Consider the following 23,655-nt stretch of genomic DNA (forward strand, 5'->3'; position numbering starts at 1 on the left):
AAGACCCAGGCTGCAGAGGGTTTTTGGCTGAATTGTTGAGAAAAATCCTGCATGAATTGATGACAAGGTTTCTTTCAGGCTAGTATTATCATTATATGAGTTCAGTCTGATTTCTATCTTTGCCACTAGTATAAGAATTTATTAATAAGGGTTATCAGTAGGAGGCAGGATAGCAGAAGAGATGGGGAGTTTTTTATCTGTAACTTGCTATTTCAAATCCAGTTCTGCTCAGCAGTGACTGGTAGTTATTAGTGTCTGATATTTCTTAGTAGGCCCTGCATGAAACAAATTAGTAGATCTTTCATTCAATTCACTCTCAGAAAAAAACATAAACCATAATTGACATTAATTAGATGCCTCAAGTGCTGTCTTGCAGAGAGGGGAAAAAAATGATAGTGACCACGCTCTCATATTTCCCCTGAATCATCAACAGCGTTCACATAGAGGGTCTTTGTGGATCAGGTTGGGTGTATAACGGCATCCTAAGCGGTAGATTGGATAAGCTTATCCTGCCCTGATGTAAATTTAAATGAGATTTTGATACCCTGTGCTCCAGGGAGGCTAGCACCGGTTTTGTTTGGCTAGAGAGCTGGCAAGATATCACAGCACAACCATCCACTACTGGTGCCAGCTCCTTGGGAGACGGGACCGTTACTCCAAGAGTAGGTATGTGATGGTAAGTGTCTGTTCCTTCTGCAGGACCCCAGCTGGCTCAGAGTCTCAGCCAGAGCGAGGAACCACTGAATACCACAGATGACAACAGACAGTTTTCAAAAGAGAGCATGAGTATAGACTCAGAAGCTGGTAGGAATGGCTTTTTGTTGTTGTTCCTGAAGTGACTATTGGAGAAAGTGTGGGAGAACTCTTCAGTTTATAACCAGAGAAGGTGGAAGTTTGAAATTAATTACCAGCAAATGAAGATCTCTCCCTCTCCTCTTCCTTTCTCTTCCTCTCCTTATGGACACATTCTTTGTTCTGCTGTACTATGGTGGCCTGTTTGTTTCTTTGGCACCTTTTTGCTGCAATTTTAGGACCCCCTGGAAAATCTCCCATTTACACACCTTTTCACCTGGATATGGTCCCCGAAGGAGGCCTCCTGCACACTGTTTGCTTAGGCATCTGTGCACTATAATATATGTCTAATTGAAATTGCATTAATGGTATGATTCCATTACAGGCAAGCAAGATGCTTACTTCAAGAACACTCCCAGTGGGCCCTGAATCAGCTGCAATAGATAATTTATAAAGTGCTGTGGATCTTCTCAGAGCTCCAGTGTTAAGTACAGGAGACACAGGGCTATTCATTATTAACAAGATATTATGCTTTTTGCTCAGCAGAAAGCGTGGGTCTGGGATGAGCTAAGGTCTATCAAAGGTGAGATTTGAGACTGCCAGTTTGACTGAACTATTCCTCAGACATTACCTCTAAGTCTATGCCAGCTTTTGAACTCTCTTTGAAAGATAACTTTCACATCTCTGTTCTGACCTGATATTCCAAGAGTTCTCTTTGGATTTGCTTGCTTTGCATTTTAAGCTTTGTGAAAAGATTGTGAGTGGAAAGAACTACTAGCTGCTTTTTAGTTAGGCCAGTGATAAAGGAGCCAGTTAGGCTCCCCTGAACCCAGCCTTCTGTCATCACAAACTTGAGTTTCCCTCCCTATTCCCACATTTTTGCATATACTTGTAGCCTGAATCTTCAACAAGTTTTTGGTAGCCTATACCAGGGATAGCAGTTTTCCGACAGGAAGAAAGTTGTGGTCTCCAGCAGTGACTTTCTAGTGTGATGAGCAGTGAGAAGGTGTAAGGGAACTGTTATGTCACAGCCTGAACTGATGATTGAGCACCTGGCAAAGGGGAACGGCTGGGCCAGGGAGCACAGGTGCAAGCAATTTACCTGTTTCCCACATGACCCAGGGTCCACCCTCCCCCTCCCTGAGCTCATTTAAGGGTTAGCCTCTGAAAGAAGAATGTTTTCTGGGTGAGGACTACTTCCTGAGAAGGACTGTGATGTAGCCAGAGCCTCTCCTACTGGTTGGGTGAGTTAACTTTTTCCTGTGTATGACTTTTGATATTTCTAATAATGCTTTGTCTAATATCGCAAAGAACTTAACAGAAGCAATTTCACTGCTTTGAAGGACCTATAGAAGGTATACATCTTAAGCATGGATTTTCATTGTGAACTAGGGTCTCAAACTTTAGAAGCATCCTAATGGAAGGAAAAGAGTAAGATGTGAAAGAGGTGGCATTTACTTCTGAATCTTCAGCTCCCTGCTACTATAGCTTGCGTTCTCCTTTGCCCTGAGACTTACTACCAGCTCCTGCTTCCTCTCTGTCCAGTATGATGCCAGCACGCTCAGTCTATTGTGCTTTCTCTGAATGTGCTAGTGCCTAGTTCTCCTGTAACAAAGGACCAGTAGGGTGCCTTATCTTTTTGCTCTTGGCTCTATCTTGTATGTGTGTGTATTACTGAAGAGAGAAAAGGTGTATTAGCAGCCAGTGCTGCTTCAATTTGGAAATTAAAGCTAAAGTCGGTTATAGCTGAAGATTTTGCAGGATGGCTTTGTGATTCTGTAAAGATGCTCCAGGTCATTTATCCTATTTCTGACAGGCTGTAGGAAACATTAAATGTTTTAATCTTCTCAGAAATCTTTGCAAAATTTTTACCCTCTTGACCAGTTTGTAATTAACTGTGTACTAGCAAGTATTTAGTAGTTCTTACTGCTAAAGTGTTTGAAGTCGGAGTTGGCGAATCATTATAATCTTATTTTTCACTCTTCTCCTTCTACTACACGTACATAGTCAGAGCTGCCACCAATGTTATTAGTAATATTTTATTTTTAACTGTGTATTTGAGAGGGAAGAAAGGGAGGTTCTTTTAGCACTGCATCTTCCAAATCTACGCAGAGCTTTGGGTCTCTTGGCAGGAAGATGTGCATTTTTAAGGGGTCACATATTGAAACTGTCAGTAGAAAGCTTCCCCTCTAAAAGAAGAAACTTGGAGTAAGTGTTTTTTCAAATTCCTATGTATTCAAAAATAGAAGAAAATCTCAGGCTTCAAAGCTTGAGAACCAAGATCAGACACACATTGAGAAGTGTGGCCTTTTCAGCAATTTATTGCATTGTATTTCTTTGTAGAGTTTTATGGTTGCTCTCTACGGACTTTTTACTGCATAGATTCATCTTCTCCCACCATCTTCTCCTTGTTTGTCCTATATGCAGCTTGAATGCTTGTGGGAGCATCTGGATTACAACCCTGGAGACTTGCAGGGAGAAAGGGGCAGTGTATTTGATTGATTTAGCAGCGGAGAGTCTGATGAGACTCTACCAAGATTCATGGAAAAGAAGAAAGAATCAAAGTGGAGGCATAGGACTAGTTCTGTACAGTGCCTCTCAGATCTAGCCAGCAGACTCAGGAACACCAGCTGCACCCGCAGAAACCCATCTGCTAGCCTCCTGGCTCCCCAGAGAGATCACTAGGGAGTGTGGCTCTGTTACATTGGTTCTCTAATGTTGTATGCTGCTTAGCTTGCCAGTTTGCTGCTTATCACTTCGGTATTTTTTTTTAAGTAATTGGTGGCTTTTGACCCTCTGCTTTGGATGTTCACATAATCTATCAACACCAGTAGACTGAGCAATCAAAAACCCTCTAGCAAGGTCAATGTGGCCCTCCCTTACCACCTGTCTGTGAAACCAGCCCAGATGGGCTGCTATCAGCACAATCATCTTCAGAAGTGCTTTCTCTACCCCAGCTGAACTGTTCTTGTTTTCTCCCTCACCTCCAGGTGTGAACATGATCCAATGGGGAAATCAAAACAACAGGTTTGGCTGCAGGTCTGTCTGCAGCATGGAATTTCACTTTGGGGAAAAGTCTAACATCAGAACTATTTGTCTTCCATGAGATCCAAAGCTGCAAATTCTGGTGGTTCAATCTGAAAATTAAAAAAAAAAAAACCCTTTTATCTGAATGTTTGAAATGAAGCAGACTTGTCCAAATGGCTCAAAGTTGCCATTACCTTTTTTTCCAGCTTGCAGCCACACAGCTGAGCTCCCAGCAGCCCTAGTTGCCCTGGCTCAAGCAGGGTTCCTTGGCTTCCAGGCATCCTGCCAGGAAAATCTTTATCATCCCAGCTGGGGGTAGGTTTGCCAGGCTCTCAGTTCTGCTCACTGATCAGGTACAAGGGGGAACTTGTGAGGAAATGGGTCGACTTCTGCCAGAAAATTCAATTAAGAAAGTACATTCCTATGAAATAGTTTGATTCTGTTAAACTGGCATTTTTCAAATGGAAAAGGGTTCTATTTAAAAAGCTTACATCCAGCTCTGCTTATTAGAGCATCCATCCATGAACAAGAGGTAGGCTGTGCTGGAGTCTACGTTCCAGACCTATAATTGAAATGTCTAAGTCCTTTCAATCAAGAGCGGAGCACAGAGTAACACTTCAGCAGCTGACTCCATTTTAGCACTTGCATATCTTCTGCAGGTGCAAAATCTTGCAAGACTCTTGCTGGACAGCCATTGTTTTACCCACTATCAGATCAATACAGGGATGAGGCATGGGGCAGGGAAGAACTTGTTCTTATATTGAGTCAGTGGAAAGTTTTTGCAGGAGGTCTTCCAGTCCTGACAGAGCTTTCTACATTGACTGTGCCAGCTTATAGAAACTCCACCATAAGCCAAGTGGACTGGTACTGTACAATGTTCATGTTACAAGATACAAATAGAGTTCAGTTATAACTCTCTTGGAACAAATTCATACCTGATTATTTTTTTGTTCAAAATAGTGGCCTTGGAAGATTACAGGGTAGCAGTTAGCTGAGAGACCTGGGGCTCTTCAGCTTGGAGAAGAGAAGACTGAGAGGGGATCTTATCAATGCTTGTAAATGTCTACAGGGCAGGAGTCAAGAGGATGGGGCTGGGCTCTTCTCAGTGGTTCCCAGTGACAGGACAAGGGGCAGTGTGCACAAACTGGAACACAGAAAGCTCTATGTGAACATGAGGGAGAACTTCTGTACTTTGGAGGGCTACAGGGCACTGGAACAGGCTGCCCAGAGAGGCTGTGATATCTCATCTGGAGATATTCAAAACCTGCCTGGATGCTTTCCTATGTAACTTACTGTAGGGAACCTGCTTTAGCAGTGATGTTGGACTGGATGATTTTTAGAGGTCCCTTCCAACACCCGTGGTTCTGTGAGTATGCTTTCCTCTAGAAAGCAAAAATGTTTATCATTGTTCTGATAATGCTTGAATCAATTTTAGTGAAAAGTGTCAGAACAGCAGTAATGAGAGATTGTGAACTACTGCAGGCTTTTCTGAAAGTAGGATAGTTAGGAAGAGGTGAGTGTTCTTTCAAGGAGTATGATAATATTAGTTTGTCTAGTATTAGACATCAGAAAATCCACATGATGGGAGAACTTGGGGGAGAGAGGAAGAAAAATAAAAAGACTTAGTAAAAGCTGTAACCATAGGGAAGGCTTCAAATACATATTGAATGTAGGTCGTGAATGCTGGTGGACTCAGAGTTGCCATAGGTTGCCACTCTTCTTCAGTTCTGGTATCTGTGAGGTCATCTTCACCAAGGTAGAAGTTGCAGGAGCTTTTTTAATAACAGATATGTCTGGAAGAGCACCCTCCTTTCTTCAAAGGTTCTTCAGGAAGACTTCTCTTGACGCTAGCTGGAATGGGGTTTTGGACAGTATTCAGAAACAGTCTTGCCTAATCCACTTAACTGAGGGCTGGAATTGTTTGTCACATGCTTGCCATCAAAATCACCTCTCAGTATTGACTCCCCTGCCTGATTCTCTCACCAGTGCTGTCACTGCTTGCTGCCTTTGCAGTCTCCAGTGGAACTGGATCACATGTTCTCTTGTGATGGGTCCAGGTCAGGAATTTGAACTGGAATCAGGAAGGACTGAGCACACAGTCCCTGCTGACATCCTGCTCAGTTCTTTATCTCTTGCTGGCTGATTTAAGTGCCTCTTGCTGGTAACAGCTGCATTCTAGGTTGCAGTGTTGAGAGCTATCTTACCATATTCTCCTGTTTCATCCTGAGTGATGGAGTCTTGCAGATGAAATGGATACATGCCATGGGAGGAGAGGTTTATGAAAAGGTCCTCAAACTAAGTTGTGTGTAGTGAAACCGTTTTGGTCTTCTGCTCAGATCTTATGCTGCACCAGTTAGGAGTGGCATATGAATATCTCACAGGTGCAGAGAGACTTTGCTGTTAAAAGGGCCAAGACCTGGCAATATCAAAGATACTGTTTAACAGACTGTAAGGCAAAAGGCAAATTCTTAGCTGGGATTGCAAGCAGAGATGATGAGCAGAGTAGTTCTGTTACTTGCAATTTTTGCATTGATGTTACTATTTTTACTTAGTGTCATCTTACAGACTCTTTGCAGTGAATGTAAGTAACTGCTGACAACCGGTAGTTACACTAGTCATCTAAGTAAGGACAAGTCACTAAGTGTGAGGACAAGTAACAAAGGAGTCCTTTAGGTTCCTCCTACCTGGAAAGGAGAATGAAGATAGAGATCCTTGTACAGAGGGATTGACAACTTTCTCAACACAAGAGGTATTGCTTTTTGAGGACAAAAATGTAAATGGGTTTTGGTTAGCATGAAATTGACAACTTCTAATTAAGATTTACTGTCTGGTTACCAACCTGCTGCTAGAAATCAAGCCACTTAATTAAAATGCAATTGTACCAAACTAAGTCTTTAAGCGAGCTTTAAGTAGTGCGGAAGCCTTGAGTTACTTTTAATTTCCATAGTAGGATATATCAGTGCAATGCTTCTTGCAATAAAGCAAAGTTCCTGTTTAGGAAACAGGGCTCTGCAGTGTGTTCACAAAGCTTTGTTATCTTTCCTACAGATTCCCCAGGACAACTTTCCTTCTCACTTGCTGGTGTTCTTACTCCAGAAGTTAGACGGTGTGATTTTTGAGGTCTTTTTCCTTGCCTTTTTTCTTTTTTTTTTCCTGCTTATCTTCCAGGGGAGTTGTTTTATAAACATCATGGAATAGGGCTGGGAGGCCTTCTTCACACAGAAGCAGGCCCAGTGTAGACTGCCTCCTCCATATGGCAGCATATGTTTCTGTGCATTTCCTGATAGAGCAACCATCTCCCTATGGCATTTGGGCACGGTATAATTAGCTGTGTACAGAAGTAGAGTGTTGATAACATTTTGCTGGAGCAGTGCCATCAGCATGACTGTTCTTGGTACTGGTTGCCATAAGTAACACTGTCCTTAGAGAACAGTCATTGGAAATTCATGGGCTGCTCTGCACATCCTGAGCTTCTTTGTGATTTTTATCATTAGTGGTGCCTAGAGAGTAGTCTTTTGAATTTTGAATGTTTAACGTAAGGGAGATTCTGACCTCTTTGTTTAGCTATGTGTCTTGATTACAGTTTGATAAGATTAAATACGGCTGCAGATTGACATCACAACTGGGTGTACAGACTGATCTCTGCTCTGATCTTTTACACTGTTCACAGTAACCTTATATGTACCACTACCTGTGCAAGTGTCCTGTAATCGTCTGAGTAGTCTCAATCTGCTGACAGCAGTAGAAGTGAATCTCAACAGTTAGCAATACAGTGGTGAAAATATTTTCTGATCATAAATGAATTGTTTCTGGCTTCCTCTTCTGCACTTGTACAATCTCTTTCTGTGCTTGCACAATGCTCAGTTTTCAGCAGAGCTGCTGACGCATGTCTGTAAGATCTGTGGGAATCTGTAGACTTGTCCTGAACCTGTAAGGCCATGCAGTGCAGCATGGTGATGGCTCCCCTGTTTATTTGCTCACCTACTACTGAATGCATCTTCTTGATGCTGAGGTAATAGTAAATTGAGAGTCCTGGAATGTATTTTTCTGTGGTACTACCAACAAAGACAACAGCAGCTTTTGCTTCTTTTTACATACGTACCAGAAGAGGTTTTTTGTATGTGCAGGAGATGCTTTTTTACTGGCTTCAAACAGCCTGTGTATCACAGCAGAGCTGGAAAGCCCAGATATTCTGGATTGCATATGGAAAGGTGGAGTGGCAGGGAACATATGCCTACTCTGTATCTGATTTGGATCAGAAGACTAATCCTCAGGGCAGCATCTGTTTAGACAGCTTGTTAGGTCTGAATTTGAAGAAGCCATCAGGTCAAAGTATGGCCTCATGTCCCAGGATTGGTCTCTCTTTTGCCTGCTACCTTCTGACTGGGTCATTGCTCCAGAGGATCAAACCTTACCAATTATTTTCTGAAGCTGGAGGTAGATGTAGAAACATTTCTCTTGATCTTTTGTTTCTGCAGTATTAATAATGGTTTCTCCTTTGTTCTGCATACTCGTCTGACTTTAGAGCCTTGTATTTTCTATGCGGTAGGTACATTTGTTGGTGGTGTGTGATAATCCTTGAGTTTGTGTAAATTTTTCCCTTTATCCCCCAGCCCTCTTGTAATTCTAGAAAACTGAGCAAATTAACTTCTGGAGAAGGATATGGCTTCAATCTCAGTAACAATAGAACAAGAAAAACAAGAAAACTTGGGAAGTAGAAAATACTTCATTATTTCAGGGTTTGTCAGTTCCTCAGAGTTCAGGGGCACATGAAATTCTGCTTTTTTCCAAGCAAAAGCACTGAAGATATGCCTGGGATTTGTGAACCCAGAAAAGAGGAAAAACAGTATTTTTGGGGCTGTCTGTTGGGACGTTTGCTGGGAGGGTCAGGAAAAGCAAGGTCAAATCCTCTGTGTGCTCTGTGGCTGCAAAGCAGGAACGTTGGCATGTTTGGAGCAATTGGAAAAGCAGTCCCAGCTCCCACATAGGAAAAGCAGTCCCACCCTACCTGCATTAGACTGAGCTGTTGGTGACAAACAGCCCTGCTTCCCTGCCACCTGTGCTCTGCTCTCCCAACATGATGGTGCACCGGAGCGCGTGGGCTGGCGGGTTATCTCTGGGGTGCATTTCTTGGTCAGAATTTGGCAGTCACAGAGGTACAAAGAGATTTCCGGCTTTTCTGACCTTGCAGTCTCAGGAGGAAATACAGTGGAGGGAGAGATAAAAACAAGAGGGGAGCAAATGAGGTTTTCTCAAGCCCAAGCTTCTCTGCCTTGAATTGGTGTAGATAGAAGAATGGGAGGAAACTGCCTTTGAGGGCTGCTTGAGAGGCAAGTTTCTATTAATAACCTTGTTTATGTGATCCTAAGGCATTGTTAGGAGGAATTTCTGCAGCCTGCAAGTCTCTTCTCCTGTTGCTTGGAATTTACCCACCTCCAACTTCATTTACTCTAAAGAGAAATTTTAGGGAAAGCTTTGTCGGGGGGACTGCCTTTATATCCCCTTCCCCCCAGCCCTCGGTGTCCTTTAAAGATGCATGAAAACCCAACCTTGCCTCATACATAGACTGATAATAGCCTTCCTCTTCATCCATAGCCCTAGCTGGGGAGGAGATTCTCACCCTTCTGCTGCAGAGCAAAGAAACATTGGCTTGTAATTGCAAAAGCCTTTCCATGCCAGCTTCCCTCTCACCTGTGCTATTCTCAACTAGAATTTCCTTTGAGCTCTCCCTGCTTGTTCCTCCTATGGCAAACATGCAGAAAAGAATTGTGCTTGCTTGTTCCACATCCTGATGAACTGCCATTGTTTGAAGAAGCCATAGACAAAGGCCTGAAGAGTTTAAAAAAACAAACAAAACCCACAACAACAACAAAAGAACATTCAAATGAAATCTTGACAAAATGGTGGAGTTGGAAAGTATGTTTCTTTTATTAGGATATGTTATAATGTAATGAATTAGGCTCCTCTTTAGCTGTCTCAAAAGAAGGCATCCATGATGAGCTGCCCTGATATCCCTTTATTTCCCTCTTTCTGCTCTTCCCCCTAACCAGACCAGTGCTAGTTCCAGATATTTTCTGGTGACTGTTATTTAAGAGCCCAGGAGTGCTTTCTACAGCTGATGGTATCAGACCAATGCATCTATGCCAAATCAAAAGGGGATTTAACCCTTCCCAATGAGAGCCTAAGGAGATGTTGGGTTGTGCTGCAGCTCTTGAAAGTGAGCATCTGAGCTTGGCAATAGGACTGCAGTATTTAAGCAGTTGCTAAAAAACTTTGATCACAGCTGGAGTGGATGGAAAAGACATTTACCTTTATGTTGCTGGGATGGGAGAGCTTTCCTGCAGGGTGACAGATTATTTGTTTTGGCTTTGGTTTGTTTGTTGTTGCTTTTTTTCAAAAAAAAGTTATATTTTCTTGAGATTTTCTATATTAAATGAAATGGACGACTACATTAATTCAGACATGCAGCTCCCAGCAGCACTCCCATAGCCACAGTGATTTCTCTTTGCATTAACATATCTCAGTCTAAAGCTAGGCCACTTAAGCAACTGACAGAGTACAATGTACTGTATAATTTAGCAGAGAATAGAAACGGAACAAAACAAAGAACTACAGTATAGGGAGGAAAGCATGTCAAGTAAAGCCTTTAAAATATCACCTCTTCCTTGAGATCCACCAAAAGAAAAAACCACAAGCCCTACAATCTGCTCACAGCCCAGCAGCCAGCAATCACATAAGTCAGTGCCACTTTGAAGCTTACTGGTAGCAGCTTCCCTGCAGTTTTGAAGAATTCCCAGATACATAAACTAAGAGGCAGCCCACTGGGAACTGAGGTAGGAGCTTGCTTAAAAGGGCAAATCTGCTGTATAAGATCCAGGTGTAGTCTGGTGAGCTGACTTGTTACCTGTGGCTTGGTGTGGTGTGAGAAGTGCAGTCCATGTAATGCAAATTGAAGGCAGACCTACAAGCATAACTTAAGTTGTACGGTAGAGCAGTGGTTTTCCCTCCAGCTGCAGCCAAGACAAAAGATTTTCCAAGGAAGATAAATATGTCTGGATGCTGCCCTTGATTCAGCATGGCAGGTGGGTGGCTGATAGCTCAGGAATTCCTTGTGATGATACTTAAGATTATTTTAGAGCACAGCTGCAAAGCACTGCGGTACCTGAATTCTCAGGGTGTGCTGTCCAATGTGCCTCCCAGGAATCCCTGCATCCGGATGGAACTGGCTGGAAAGGTTACAAAGACCCTGTTCTGTATGGCCTCTGCTGTCCTCAGCTGCTGCTCCTGCTCTGCCGCTATTCTCTGTGCCTGTTCTCACAGGGAACCTCTAGGAAAATCCTGCCTTCCCCCAACTAGTAATGACTAAGTGCTGGAGGCACTTTCCTGTATGTATTGACACTACGGCTTTTGAAGCTGCAGCTCCCACAGTGCATAAAGGCTATATCCCGCCCTTTGATGCCAAATGAAGGCTGGGGTCACTGTATTTGACCTCAGTAACTCAAGGTTTAAAATGGAACAAAAAAAGTCAGTAACCACTGGAAGCAACTCCCAAGGTCTGATCCTATGTAATACAATAATAATGAGAAGCACTTCGACTGTTGCAAGAGCAAGAGTGTGACAGTATGGGCAATCTCAATTCTTCACAACAGAGAACTGGGACATGCGTATCTGTATTCAGCCATAAAAAATCTCTTAGCCCATCTGTAAATCCCTCCAGTGTGATGAAATTGCTGCTACTGGTCTCATAACAGAATGTGGAGAGCCATCTGGCAAAATTGGGATGAGCGGGATTTGATCTTTTTTGCAAAGGAAACGTCCATCCAGCTGAACTTCAGGGTGTTTCAAAATTATTTCATGTGGGAAAGGGCTGTGAAGGCTTATCTTTTCCAGCTTCTGGTACAGTAACCTAACAGTGCTGATTTTCATTTCTTGAATCAGTCATTCTCGTATGGGTGACAGCACTTCCCTGGGCCATGGCTTTATGCCATCACATTTTTCATAAGCCAGCATGCAGGCACAAAGAGTTTGGATTGCTGGCCAAGTGTTGAAGAAGATCAGCAGGTCTAATGTTGAGATTATTGATATTGTTTTAAAGTGGTCTAGTAAATACAGTCAAATCAGCCCTGTCATCTCATCAGAGCAATCAAAACAATCATTAAAGCTTAATAAAGCTGAGTGATTCATCTTTCACTGTAATATTTTCAAATAATTATCCTACTTAAGGTTTCAGTTTGAGAGTGTAAAATCTAGGCAGATGAGAGGAGAAGGGCTGAATCTTAATCCTGTGCCAAATCCTGCTCTCGCTGTCTCCTAAATTTTGTACCTCATGTTTCTTAACAGACTGCCTTGCAATGCTGAGGGTTTCAAGCTTATTCTGGGTGAAAACTGTGAATGTTCAAGCAGTTGCAAAATCCACGTGGATGCTTGGACTAGACAGTCCAGAATCCCATCTCCAATGAGCCTCCATCAAACCATGTGTACTGTTCCCTGGCAGGGGGGATGTCCAATCTGCAGTGCTTCTGGGGAATTTGACAACCCCATCGCACGTGCAGCGATGCAAGGCACAGTGCTGCACAAAGGCACACAAATGTGGAAGCCAGCCAAGTGCCACCTAGAGTGTAGAATAATGGAGATCTTCTCATTTATTCTGTCTAGTTGTTGTTTGCTTCCAAATGCTGATTAAAACTTGGAACAGTCTCCAGCTCAGAAGAGGATGTAGTGGTGCACCTTGACTCTGGTACAGCAGATGGTGACAGCGACTGCTGCGGTGTGTTCAGTGATTAGATGTTTCCAGAGCCTCAGCTTTCTGCATTGCTTGGCTGAGTCCTTCTTCATGAATATTTGCTTTTGAAAGAGATTTATTTAGAGGAGGAAGCACATGGTACAAATAACTATGGTCACCAGAAGAAAGGAGCTTAAAAGCAGATCCTTATTTCTATTGCAAAGGCAACCAGAAAAAGGCTCAGCAGGTTAGCCATTTTATGTGCGTGTTAAATGAAAGGCATTCACCGTGAGCAGAGAGTGTTCACAGTTGCATCAGTTCAGCTGACATACACTCGTTAAGCTGTAGTAACTAATTTACTTGCGATTGTTTCTCCAAGCCATAAATCAGAGCCTTTCAAACTGCGTTAATGCCATACCTTCCTTTCCGTGGCATGGAAGGAAGGGCCAAGACACTGATTTATCAGAGGTGGGAAAACATTCTTGGCTAAAACTGAACAGTGAAAAAGTACATGTTCGCTCTCAGCTGGGCATTTCAGCTTTTCCCCAGCCCAAACAGGAGTTGAATTAGTAAGAAACTTTGGACATGTGCTCAAAATACATTTTCCACATTTTTCTCGCTGTGTTAGTTTTTATCTCTGGTGATGGATTGTTGTACAGTGTCCCTGTATTTATCTCACAGGAAGAATTCTGCCAGAGGAAATCCCATGTGCTTTCTCTGTGCCCATGCTGTAGCTATATTTCATGCAGAGAATCTATTGGTAAGGTGAACTTCATAACAGTGAATATCTGCACAGTGTTTACCCAGCAGAAGGAGCAGGCATCTTGATACAGCCCAGCCAGCTTATTTGCTCCCCACCACTCCAGAGTGGGAGAGTCAGGCATGTGGTTAGTGTAGGGTGCATATCAATCTTACAGCAATGAGTCTAGCTACTGCTATAATCATTATAACATATGAGCTCTGAGAAGTGGTTCCTTCAGACCCACCTCAGCCATTCTGCTGTCACCAGGGCACTGGCTCGTCAGGGTGTGATTAACCACTTACAGCTCTTTCCCTGTGCTGATGGGAAGTGATTCAGAACCTACTTGCTCTCCTCTGAGTGATGTAGAAGAAATGCATTTGGAGAAAACAGGCACTGCCTTGTTGTATTCCTTGATGGCTCTACAAAAAAACTGAACTGTCTGTGAAAAATCTTCTGCTAAGAAGGAGGGAGGATTTGGCTTTTAATCATCTCTGTAAGGTGCTGTAAGTCCCTAGCACAGACAGTCAGATATACCTCTATTTCCTAGGAAAATCAGAAAGTCAAACATGAGGTATCTTTCTTGGAGAACTGTGCATCCATTCTGCTATTCCAAGGTTGTGTCCTGACTGTGGGACTGGTCTGACTGTACAGAAATCCACTGCTCTCTCACAGGAAGGTGTGCTCCTTGACCCTTAGCCACAGAACCTTATTTTTCACCGGGGGGAAGCATAGAATCATAAGATTGGAAAAGACCTCTAAGATCATCTAGCCCAACCATCAGCCCATCTCCACCATGCCCACTAACCTATGGCACTCAGTGCCGCATTCACATGTTTCTTGAACACTGGGGATGGTGACTCCACCACCTCCCTGGGCAGCCTGTTCCAATACCTCACCATTCTTTCTGAGAAGAAATTTTACTGATACCAAACTAAACTTCCACTGACACAACTTATAGCCATTCCCTTTCATCCTGTTACTACTTACCCAGGACAAGAGGCTGATCTCCACCTCACTACAACCTTTTTTCAAATAGTTGTAGAGAACACCAAGGTCTCCCCTGGTTCTCCTCCAGACTGTCTCTACAGATAGAATGGAAAATGTCTTTCTGGGGGAAAACACAGGTGGAAATTCCTGGCCTTAGTGTTGAGACAGAGCACAAATCTGTCCACTTAGTTCATATAGGAAATTAACTAACACTTAACTCATCACTAGAAAGTCAGAAAACTTTTTGATCTGTTTTTTTTTACTTGTATAGCATGTAACTATAGAATAGTATCTATTCTAGACCATCTAAAGGTTTGCTCTTCATTTTCAAAGGTAAGGAGAAGTAGCTAAGACCAGTTGAAGATGGTAGCCCAGAATCCAAACATAGGATCAAACATAAGATAAGCTTCTCAGTTCTTACCTGGTAAGAGCATTTGCTGGGTGGTTTGTGCCTTTCTACCTTGATTTTCTCAATGTGATAGAAGAAATACATAGCAGATCCCATAGTTCTAATTTTGCTGTCCTTGCACATCTTGTTTTCTGATCTCTCAACAGGAGATAGTTATCTTAATTGAACAAGATGCACTATTTTGGCTGGGAGCTGGGTAGAAAATGCACAGAGCTGGGAGGCTCATCAGGAGCAGCAGCCCCTTTCCACCCTGATAACCACCATGAAGGAGAGGTAACCCTGACCTCTGGATTCATGTCAGTGCATCATGCACAGTTCCTGGAAATTGCTAGCCAACAACAGTAAGGTAGCACAGAAGCATTCCTGCCCTTCAACCAGAACTGCACCCTGTGAGCTTGCCTGGTGTTTCAGGAAGCAGAGGCAACTGTATGTGAGGCCAGAGAGTTTGCTCAGACATTTCTATAGGATCAGAACTGATGTGACTAGGAATTGTGTGCTCAACTGCAGTAAGAGATGTAATGAGAGCAAGCCGAGCAGTGCTCCCATGCCTGCCTCTTCATGTATCCTGAGCTTCCACGTAGCATCTGTTTATTTGACACAATCTAGAAAATGTAAACAGTTAGTTTAAAATTAGAAAACCTCGAGGGGACTGAAGAAATAGAAATGCTGTAGATGGTTGGGCTTACAATATATGCTCTTTTACTGAAGGAGGCACAAAGATGAATGTGGTGGGTTGTTTTTCACTAAGCGTGTGAATAATGTGATGAAGTGAGATGAGCGTGATGTGCTGCTTGCCAGCAGTTCGCAGAGACTGCTTACTCTGGTATGCCACAAAACCAGCTATTTTCAGCTGAGGGGAGAGTTGTGCACTGGCCATGTGGTCTGTGAATACTTCAGTACTGTGCTGGCTTGTCCCCAGCTAACAGACAGGATCTGTATCATGATCATTTCTTGACTGATGCTTCATCTCTTTGGGGGAAGGGGCAGTTGTTCTCGTCAGTAAAGTGTAGGAAAGAGGATCACAGTATGCAGCTTAAGACTTCTAGAGGACATGGCATTAGAGGGAATAAACTAATTGAAACTTCCTGTCACTCTGCATCTCTGTATCTGATCTACTACATTGGTTCCGAAGACCTTGCCACCTTTAACTGCAAATTGATAAGAGGAGCAGCCCAAGTGTAATTCCAAATCTGAACGCGCATGGAAGAGTGACTCTGGAAAGAGAAAGCAACCTGCCAGGCTGGGTCTGTGCAGGTAACAAGGGAAGCAAACGTGGCCCCTTGGAACTCCCTTCGGATCTCCTCTTGCCCAACCTCACAAATGCAATGGCATGTTAGTGGCAGGGAAGCAGTAAATAATTGTATTCCACTCTGGGCTCCAGGCTGCAGCAATCAGGCCCTCGGGAATTCCGACTTCTCCAGCTCAGCTGAAAGAATTACTACAGCAGACTTGAGGGGGTTCCGCTTCATATCCCAGCTCCATCACTTCCCTAATTACTTCCATGTGTATTTGTGCAAGGCTGCATGTTGCTGGGGGTCTGCAGGTGGCACAGTGACCTTTGGGCTGTAGGTGGGTTTCCACGCTTCGCCATATGTTGCACGAATGAGCCCAGCACTCAGAAGGCAATTGTAAGCATGCAAGGCCAAGCAATCTCTCTCTGTACAGTGACTGATGGATTCTGTTTCTCTGCCCTCGCTTTTCCCTTTATGCTTTCTTCAGCTGTGACAGAAGAAGGAATTTCTGGCCTTAGATTATAATGTTTAATTAAAAAGAAGAGCCTTCATGTGAAGATAGCTTGTTTCCTTAGCTTTGATGTTGGTGCCTGTGGGAAATAGATGAGCTGGAAGAGCATGCTGGGTAACAAAATGTAAATGAGCAACTTCACGCATTCTCCCGAGTTGTTCAAATCTCAGAATTGGTAGAACCAGATCTGTGCATTTTCCGCGTGAATTCTATTGCACTTGGTGCTGATTGTAGTTTCCTGCAGCTCCCTCAGAAGGCCTTCCCAAAGGGGTTTTGGAGTCTATTCTTCCCTGCAGGGAGGCTGTGCAGGAAGAAGAAAAGGCAGCAGTGGGTGCACAACCTGCTCATCAGTGAGCCCAGGAAGCACTGAGCACTGCGGTGAGCCTGGGGCTCAGCAACTGCCTATTGCTTTTGACTAATGGCTCTTTGAGTGTGATTTGGTCATGCCATGGAATATTTCCCCCTCATTTCTGCCTTTTATCATCTTAATCTTTTGACAGAAAAAAAACCTGACTCCTGCCTCTGGTGGGGTAAGCCATGTTCCCCCCTCAGGGCTATGTGCATCCTGCTTCCTGGCTTCACTGGCTCTGATTCTCCCCACAATGACTGCGTGTCCTGGCACTTGCTTGCCTGCTTTCTGCTGCTGAGTTGCCACCGAGAGGCTGCAGAAGTCCCTGCCCGGTGGCTCAGTGGGCCTGGCCACAGAAGGCTGCTCAGGTACCCTGCTGCCTGAATGTCATGTGGAGGAAGCCTGAGGGGATAAGCTGTGCTAGGGACAGCTGATTTTACATGGCCAGCAGCTTCAGGACGACTCCCAGACGTGGGTCTGTACTGTCTCTGATGGTATGTGTAGGTGCAGCACGTGTGGCTGTGAAGATCTGCCAACAAGATGCCTCCCATCTCATTTTAGCTGTGTTCTTCCTTTGGGCAAGTCAGGTTAGGGAATTCCTCTTTGATGTGGGATTTCTTCTTAGAAGCATGCACCCGATAGGTGATATACCTGAGCAGTGTGTCCCATAAATCACAGCACTGACAACTTTAGCAGGGAAAACGCTTCCTGCACCTTCATGTCCAGGGTGGCTGAAGTGGTTCAGAGCCTTCCAGGCAGTGTGATGTGGTCTCTGCAGAGTGGCTCACAGAAGTGCTTCAGCTGTGTAGTTTGTGATGGTCCTGCGCATCACTGTGGGGGGGGAACACTATGAGTTGATCTTAACCACATGGTTTAGTGGGCATGGTGATGGATCAACAGCTGGACTAGAAGATCTCAGTGGTCTTTTCCAACCTTAATGATTCTATGATTCTAAGCTCATGCAAGTTTTCTTCCCCAGGATTCTAGCTGAGGCACTCTCCTACTTTCCCTAAGAGCTGAACAGTGGGAAAGTCAGGAAAGTGGCCCAAAGAGCATCACTGAGCACTGTAACTGTGTGACAGAGTCCTTGGCCAGAAGCATTCTGTTCTGCAGGGTCAGGTTCCCTGCTCACCTTGCAGAACATCTGGGATCCTGGCTGTTCCCTGATTGTATTTGTGGGTAGGCTGCATCAGAGAGGACATGCGCAGAGGAGAGTGTCTGAGTGGATTAGGGCTGTTTCAATCTATTTGTTTTCAAATATGCTCTGTTTGGTTTGGGCCATGTGGGGTTTGTTTGATAAAGGAAGAACCATTCTAATTGAATTCACTGGGTCAACGGCAGTTCACCCGGGGGGGAAGGGCAAGGGCTCTGCCAGGGACCTGCTGTTGGGCAGGAAGCTGCAAGAGCTTGGCCTTTCATCCTGGCAGAACCCAGGGGTCAAGTCTCCTAGCAAGACTCACACCGCAGAGTGATGCCCACTGCCTGAGAAACTCCTGGCTCTGACAAGGCTTTCACCTGATGTGAGAGGGTAACGTGAGCTCAGGTCGAGCTGCTGGGCCTGGTTATTGGTGGGGAGCGAGGGGCCCAAGGGAGCTGAAGAAATCTACTTAATTGTTTTCAAGCTTCTCCTTTCTCTGTGCAAATCTTATCCAAAGGGGTCCGCTGAGCAGCAGCAGCTGCCCTGGAGGCTTCCCTGGCCCAACATCTCTGCACTGCTGTGCTGGCTGTGGTGTTTCTAAGCCAGAGAAAGGGAAACACAGGCAAACAGGGAAGGCAGGAAGCAAATGAGTATCTGTATCGCAGAGAGGAGATGGGCCCACTGTGACTTAAAGCAAGAGGCAATGCAAATTACTGTATAAAAAAAAAAAAATCATTGAGAAGAGGATCTTTCATTTATCTGCTGGAAATTGCCACAGGCTGTGTTGAAGGGCAAAATCTATAGCTCTGTGTCTGTGTCCTAGTGGGGAATATTCCATCTGCCCCAGTAACCTCTCTTAATAATCTCCACTGGCTCCAGGGGAGGCTGGCAGTGCGCACTGAGCACAGCTCTGTCTGATGTGATTGCCCTACAAATGGGCAGTGAGCACAGGAGCAGCGGGAGTCCCTAATTACTTCCACAGAACATAAATCCATGATGGCTTTGACAGCTCCTGGAGTAGAGAGCAGCGTCCCACTGCCTGATGCACCTCATGTCAGAGAACAGCTGGCTGAAATCCCACCTCCATCAGCAGTACCACCACTGCTATGGGAGGAAGGGGAGAAGCAGGAACACGCCAACAATCTGACAGTTAATGCTGAAATTGCTAGGAACTAGCCTTACAGATCCTGGAACTTTAATGCTATCTGCATATCAGTGTGTTCAGAAAGCTGTACCTTTCCTCCTTGGCCCATGATTCGTGTTCTGTATGTAATGTTTCTGCTAAGGACATGGTCTGACATGTTCAGTGAGAGTGCCTTGTTATTGAGAAGTCATGCTAGAATATGAAGTTGCTGGTCACCCATTCACTGGGGACTCAGCTTCATTAAAGTGGTGGATTCAATTAATGCTCAGAACAGGACAAATCCTGTAAAATAAGTCACGAGTCTGCACTCCTTTTCCTCTTCCATAATTACCTTTTATAGTGATCCTGCTAGAGGAAGCAAGCTTTAATGAACGTGCCTGATTGATGAGGAAACCCATTGTGAATGGAAAAACAACAGTTCCTCCTGCCTACTCTGGGAGCCACTTGGCCTTCCTGTTGTACATGGCCATATTCCAGTGTAAATCCACAGGTAGGGATAAATTGCTTTGGTGTAGGTTTTTCTTAGTTTCAAGTGATATGGTATGACAAAGCATTTGATCTCCTGATGCTGTTGGCAAGGTGTTGTTGAGGCACAGTGACATTTGCTTTCTGGATACAGACTCTGCTCACATCATCCAAGTATGTAACTGGTTGGTTGTTTTCTTCCTGCAGAAAAAGAGTATTGGTAATTTGACTGACAGAATTTAACTAAACCTTGGAATTCCTGCAGCCTCTTGAATATGTATCTAAATCTCACAGTTTGGTCATATCCATAATGTAGTGGAATTACTTTAGTCCTTATGGAAATGCAGTTTCCTTTGGGTGAATCACGGTAGATTGGCAAAACAGTGTTAAATGACACTCTGGCAGGAAGTAAAGAGGATAATATTTCACTGAAGGAAAATTGCAGGAAGTCAGTAGAATGTCTGTTATCTTAGCTGGAGCTGGCATTTGGCCTGGTTACTAAAGATAACACCTTTTTTTTTTTTTTTCTCCAAGTCTTGTCACTTGCTGCTTTATGACCAAGTGTCTTGATTTACCTCTCAGAACACCTCCAGCCACAGGGCATCACCAGAGCCCGGCAGTGACTCAGGGCTTCTCAACAGCATAGACGAGGTTGAATCTTTCAACCTCTAAGATGAGAGACTGGGGCAAGACTGCCTTTTCCACAGGCAAGGAAAGAGTAAGAGGAGGGTATCCAACTGTAATTGCAGGCCGAAGGAGAGAACACTGGGGGAGTTCAGCTGCAGCTGCCAGGCACCTGAGAGCTCAGGTAAGTGAGGGCTCTACCTGTTTGGAATAACCTCAGGTTCTGGCCTGCAGCCATAGGCACAGCCTCTCCTGAGCACTGGCAGGGATGGAGGAAGCAGCATGCTGTCCCTGTGCAGGCTGCTGTCATAGCAGCTGTTTTCCTTGTTGCTGTGATTGCCATCACACTAATGTTGGGAATTCTCATCTGGAGTCAAAGAAGAAAATGACATCTGAGTCACAAGCCATTGTTGAGATCTAGATTTATTTTCCAAGGCCCTGGAGCTACAACCTGCTTGGTTTCTGGGACTGAAAGGGACTGCCTCCCCCAAAAGCTGTGTGCACAGTGTGGTTAGTGATCACTTGCATGTTTCTGATTTTTTTTTAAAATCAGGAATAGGAGTTCTAGAAATTGATGATTCTGGAGGTATATTTTGTGAGTTGCACCATGCCCATCCTGCTGAGCACTAAGAAAACACCGCTCTTGCTTCATAAAGGGCTGATGGGGTTACTGGGGAAAGTTACTTGTCAAGGGACATGTATTTGCTCTGCAGCCTGTAAAGCAAAAAGGTTATCTCTCCAGCTGATACTCTCATAAATCAATCTCTGACGGAGTCCCTGCTGACTCTGACAGGCTGTGGCAAGAGCTTACAACTTCTCTTGGTGGAGGGGGGAAGTTTCCTCATCTCTACCACGTACATATCCTCTGACCTTGATAGCAGCTCATCTCAGGCCGCTGATTTCAAAGAGCTCAGAACTGGGTGTTTTGCTGCTTTGGCGTTTTTGCTCATACAACTCTATTGAACTCTTTCACCGATTTCCTTGAACTTTTTTCTCTCTGTTGCCAAAATGTCATGTGTGCCTCTGGGATGCATTCCAACTTGCAGTTGCAGAAGTGGGTCACTCTCCACACGGACACAAATGCAGTCTGTTGCAGATGCCCAGGCTGTCAGCATAGCACTCAGGGGACTTGAGAAGTGCGATCCCAGCCTGTTGCTTTGAAAGATTCACGGTATTGCCGATCTGCATTAACTCTCTTGTTTGTTCTCTCTGTCAGTCTACAAAAAGGGATCTTTAATGATCGCCCAACTAAAGATGAATTATTAATTTCAGATGCTGAAGGAGATTTGTGTCAGAGCCCAGCTTTGGCTGGTTGACTTACACAGAGCTTAAAAGCATCTAGCTCATCTCCCTGCCTTGTTCTGTATTCTGTGCCATTTCTCTCACTGCCTCAGGGCAGAATGTTTCAGAAAGTTGGAGTGGGAATATTTTTATTCATCCTGTTACATGAAGTTAATCTCGTGTAGCAAAGCAGCTGTGTAATGTTTTGTATTAAATCTCGTGTCTTCCCTTGGGTGTGATTAAAATTCAGGTGAAGGGTTTTTTTAATTTTATTTTTATTTCCCCACTCCTGAAGTTCTCGAGAGGCCATTAGGCTTCATTCTTAATAGCCTGCCATCCCCTTGCCTCTGCAGATCTTGCTGCACACCCAACTGCACTGCTCTGACTGATGGAGGGTGAAGGCTCTTTAGTGGCTCGTGCACACCCTGTGTTAGTGAAGCCGTTTCTGGCTCAGGTATGGGATGGCTGCTCCCTGGCACATTGAACAAAGCCTTGCTTGGCAAAGTTCTGTACTTGCCTGATTACAGCCCTGGAACATCGTGGATCCCAGTTGGAAGGAGACCAGCTGCTCTATCAATACCCTGGCCTTCACAAAAGTATTGCTTCATTTCAGTGGCCGTTTCCAAGGAAGCAAGCGTTTCTGCTTTCAGCCTTTCTAATATGCTATTGCTTCTGCTTGAGACAGGAGTATTCACCCCCACTCTGTCAGGTTAAACAGAAAAGCCCCTTGTTTCTGTCTCTGACCTTCCTTTCCCTGTGCAGTCTCTGCTTTGTGTCCTTCTCTGTGGAACCCAAATCAGGACACCTGGAAGAACACAGTGAGAGACCTGGCGGAGAGTGATTGAGAGGTTATCATGGGAGACATGAAGGAAAAGGAAGAATTAGTGAAAATCCTACAGAAAACACAACATAGCTGGAGACAGTAAAAGAAAAAGAGCCCAAAGAAGAGGAGATGGAAGCAGGAGAGAGGGAGTGAGTACAGACTGGGAAGGACGGATACAGAAAACTGCAGACTATTGCAAACTGCACAGGAAAAGCTGACCTGGGTGCCTGCACTGCTTTTTTCCCTCTGTACCTCTACTAGAAAAATTGGAACTGCCTTAAAAACAGTGCTGCAGAAACAGTTTGTGCAAACCTCTATTTGACTCTAAACTCCTGAGTCTCAACTCAGCTGTACTTCACTTGATTTCAGAAAGTCCAGCTAGTATTTTCTTATCATGTTCTTAGCTTTCACAGCCTCTTCTGCAATTCATTATCACAGACAGTATCACAAGTTCCAAACCATGGCATGAAAGACCACTGAGAGGGGCTTGTTATGAGAGGGAGGAGCAGGAAGCATCAGAGCCTCTGCCAAGCTTGTTTCAAGGCTATGCTGGATTCAACTTCTAGTGGTCTGGAAGAATATCTTGGGGGTGTTTGAGAACAGAATCTGCATTCTGGATCCTTCTCTGTGGGTAGTTCAGAAAAACAGGAAACAACAGAGAAGCTTTTTTTTTTCCTTGCTTTATAAGCTTTTGCAGCGTATGTACAATAAGTTAACGCTTGTAGGTAGCTAGGGGCTGCTTAGAGAATGTGTCCTTGGCATTTTTCTTTCATTGAAATCAGTTTAGTTAAACCAGGGGTGAAGCTGGCTCCAACCTTCAATAAATCCAGTTATCTCTTCCTAATAGGAAACAGCAGCCAGTAACTTACAATGTTGTTTAGAATATTCACAGCAGGAACCAATCAGATAAGGGGCTTACATAGTTCCAACCTGTATTCCACATTGGCCTACAATAATTCACATTTTAGTTGTAAAATAACCATATTTGTGTAACAGTCATTCTGCTTAATGAGTGTCCACCCAATGGAAGGGTTTCCATTGTCAGGTAAAGTGACCTCATGTCTCAAATAGCTGAGAGATGCGATCCTGTGCCCTGATCACAAGTTAGGAGCTATGAATTCTAATTGTGATGCCTCTTGGGGAAATCACCACCCATTCCCTGTCATTCATTTGTCCTCACTAGTGAAAACGGTAAGCAAATTAATTAGTGCCTGGTGAAGAATTCACAAGGACTGCTCATTTTACTACTACACTTTTAAAAAATAACTCAACCTAGCCCAAAGTCTGCCCTCAATCCCATTGCACAGTGATCAACAGTCATTCTACGCAGTCATGAGTGTTGATCCCTGTGTTCAGGCACTGGACAGTCCAATGCTCTGGATTTAATTAAGCTCTGTTTTATGTGACAT

At 44.2% G+C, this 23,655-nt stretch overlaps 1 long non-coding RNA gene across 1 annotated transcript; it reads left to right on the plus strand.

The window, feature by feature from the left end:
* LOC110401980 lies at positions 1-21,752 on the plus strand. The gene is made up of 3 exons (XR_002440734.1): positions 1-2,036; positions 14,604-14,694; positions 14,826-21,752. It is a non-coding gene; the product is annotated as an uncharacterized LOC110401980 (long non-coding RNA).

This window comes from Numida meleagris, chromosome 6, assembly GCF_002078875.1.
Source record: "Numida meleagris isolate 19003 breed g44 Domestic line chromosome 6, NumMel1.0, whole genome shotgun sequence".
Taxonomy (NCBI): domain Eukaryota; kingdom Metazoa; phylum Chordata; class Aves; order Galliformes; family Numididae; genus Numida; species Numida meleagris.